The 3,435-nt window shown below is 45.4% G+C and overlaps 1 long non-coding RNA gene across 1 annotated transcript; it reads left to right on the top strand.

The window, feature by feature from the left end:
- Positions 1 to 2,431: 2,431 nt before the first annotated feature.
- On the top strand, positions 2,432 to 3,085 carry LOC138489811 (uncharacterized). Its single transcript, XR_011274918.1, has 2 exons — positions 2,432 to 2,503; positions 2,934 to 3,085. It is a non-coding gene; the product is annotated as an uncharacterized lncRNA (long non-coding RNA).
- The last annotated feature ends 350 nt before the right edge of the window (positions 3,086 to 3,435 follow it).

Raw genomic sequence — 3,435 nt, 5'->3', positions numbered from 1 at the left:
CCAAGATTGCGCCATATAGGCATGAAATCCTTTTTGGGGGGGGGAGACTTAAACTGTGTCCACGACCCGATACTTGATAGGTCCTTCCCGCATCCAAAAGGGCCCTCAGCGGCTACAACAGCCCTCTCCCTATTAGTCGATAGGTTACACTTGGCAGATACCTGGAGAGAGTGTCACCCTGACGCTCGAGGGTACTCATATTTCTCCTCTCCACACGGTCCCCACACCAGACTGGACTATGTTTTCATAAGCAATGAACATCTGCCACAAATAGAAGAAGCCCAATATCTGGGCAGAACCATTTCCGACCACTCGCCACTCCTGGTGGGTTGGAATCACACCGGCCCCAGACCTCCTATTCCAATGTGGAGAATGCCGATAGATGCCCTGGGAGACCCGACATTTAGGGAAGACCTGCACGAATTCATAGAATGCTTCATAGAAAGAAACACCGGAAGCGTAGACCGCTTAAGCACAATGTGGGACGCCCTAAAAGTAGTGACGAGAGGGGAAATAATAGAAAAGGCAGGGGGCATTAAGAGACAACTCAGGGGCGAGCTGATCCACTGGGAGCGGCAAATAGAACAATTGGAAGCAGCCCCGGTTGCCACAGAACAAAGGGAGGACAACCTCAAAGTACTTAGAACTAACTCTACCTTAGCATGGAATAGGCTCGCCAAATTTGATTATGCCACCAAAACTAATAGAATACACACGGAGGCGGACACACCAGGCAGAATGCTAGCCTGGCTCTGCAAGAAAGAACACCCCAGGCACACAATCACTGGGGTACAAACTGAAGAGGGGGGGGTAGCACAGACACAGCAAGCCATAAACGATACCTTTAAGGGCTTCTATGAACGCCTTTACTCTCATAATGACCAGATCCCCCTAGAGAAAATCATGGACACCCTTGAAGAGATAGGACTCCCCAGGATGCCCCCAGAGCAATCAGAGGCCCTAGATGCAGATATCACAACTGAGGATATCACAGAAGCCATTAGATCACTAGCCACTTGCAAGACGCCTGGGAGCGATGGTCTGCCCACGGAGTTTATAAGGCGTATGAGCCCACACTAACGCCCCTGCTACACGAGGTCTTTCAAGAAGCACACGAGACAGGGATATTACCCGATAGCATGAGAGAGACCCTCCTGATCCCGATTATTAAGCCTAATAAACCCCCTGACAGATGTGACTCTTACCGTCCGATAGCAATGCTTAACTACGATGCGAAAATCCTGACAACAGTGTTAGCAAATAGACTGGCTAGAATTATAGGGGAAGTAGTACATGAAGACCAATTCGGCTTTATACCAGCCCGAAACACAACCATGAATTTGCGCAGAGTGCAGCATGTCATCGCCCAAACTGAAGCTTGCACAGAAGCATACGCACTGCTGTCCCTGGACGCCATCAAGGCGTTCGATTCGATCTTTTGGGAATGGCTATTGGCGGTTCTGGAGGGGTTCGGCTTCGGCCCGAGGTTCATTAGGTGGATCAAGATACTATACACGAAACCTAGAGCCAGAGTAAAAACTGGGAAGCATGTATTGGAGGTCTGGAACATATGCAGAGGAACCAGACAGGGTTGTCCCCTCTCTCCCATGCTCTACCTACTAGGCCTAGAACCCATTGCTATCTACTTTCGAAAGCAGTTTTTTGATGCTGGGATCCGGCTGGGAGACACTGACCACATTATCTCTCTCTATGCGGACGATGTTCTATTATTTGTTAGGGACCCATACTACAATGTGCCCACGATGCTAGAGGTCCTAGACAATTTCGCGAAGGTTTCTAGAATAAAATTCAGCAGAGCTAAATCCTGCCTCTTCCCCCTGGCAAATCTTAAGGGAAAGGAAGCATCGGAGCTTCCTTCGGTGGGAATATACGGTGGGAACACACCTCGTTCAAATACTTAGGCATACACATAATGCATTCCCCGGAACAAATGCACGAGCGCAACACTAAGGCTGCTCTCCCGACCTTGAGGAAATCTATGGCTTTCTGGGCGAAACTCCCCCTATCCATGATGGGCAGGGCCTCCATAACTAAAATGATTGTCCTTCCCAGATTCTTGTATGGATTTCAGAACGTACACTTCTACATCAAAGCGCCCTTCTTTCGCCTACTGGAAAGTATGCTGAGAGACTTCTTGTGGGGGAAGGGAAGACGTAAGATAGCGCTTACCACGTTGTCATTACCGTATACTCAGGGGAGAATCCAACTCCCAAACTTTGAGTTTGCTTAGCTTAGCTTTAGCTTTTGCTTAGCTTAGCTTAGCCATTAACAGGTCATGCCCCTTAAATGTTTATTTTGTTTTATCGATGCCCACAATTGCCGGCGACACATCTCTTCTCGTGACCACCTACATCTCCCAGATGCAAGGCGGTCACGTGGCTAACAAAAGGAGCCGTTGTCTCGGCAACGGCTTCGCTCGGCAGTCAGAGACATTGCTCTACTGCTGCACACGGGAGGACTCGTTCACTCTGTGTGCTGTATGGTAAGGAATTCTCTCATAACACTCTTACTTACCTTTTTTCATACAAGGTTATGCTTCTAAAAGGTATGGTATCTAATTAGATTCTTTATGATCACCAGATCCCAGATCCGTTCTTCTATGAACATGAGTGATCTATGTTATCCACGTCATTTTTGCTGACCCATTTTGAAATGAGCATGTAAGCTGAACGTTTGTTCTGCACCATTGGCCACATTTATAAGGTAAAATCAAGTTCCATATCCTCTTTATCTCACTGACTTATCTTTCAAACCACTTATTGTGCTTTCCTGTTTTTGTCTTTTATATTTATCAACTCTGGAACCACTATTGATTGGTATCTTGCACCCTTACTTTTTCCATTTATGTGTGCTTGATTATCATGATGTGAATGCATTGTGTTATATATCTGTGTAATTGCTTAAATTGCCAGACTTGCCCTGAAGAAGTAAATAATTTCCGAAATGCATTGGCATATTTAGTCTGAATTACGTATGGATTGTGGCAATTGCTCCCTCACTAAGGATTAATTAGTGACAGCCTTATTTTTGAATTTTTCTGGATAAACCATTATTTTGATTCAAACTACCAAACAGATTCATCTCTTTATTTTTCGACAAACATTATATCATTTTTGATACCAGAACATACTAAGAATTACGTGCCCAGGTTGGGCCGAATGAGAGTGGCTGTGTGACCCAGTACTGTTACTTGGTCTATAGCTTTTGTTGCAATTTTGAGTCTGGGTGTCTCCAGACTTGTCGCAGCCTGCTCCTTCTAAATTGTGTGTAATTTTTGTATTTTTTGAATATTCAATCTATATATTTACTTGAATATTTGGAATATTTTGGATATTTTGTGGTGCCCACTCTCTTCTCTATTTGCTCTTTTCTCCCCCCTTTGTGAGACACAAAGCAGTGGAGGCACACTATTTT

The sequence above is a fragment of the Ambystoma mexicanum genome, chromosome 9 (genome assembly GCF_040938575.1).
Source record: "Ambystoma mexicanum isolate Mex_15411 chromosome 9, UKY_AmexF1_1, whole genome shotgun sequence".
In the NCBI taxonomy this organism is placed as follows: domain Eukaryota; kingdom Metazoa; phylum Chordata; class Amphibia; order Caudata; family Ambystomatidae; genus Ambystoma; species Ambystoma mexicanum.
This window is presented reverse-complemented; position numbering and strand designations above follow the sequence as displayed.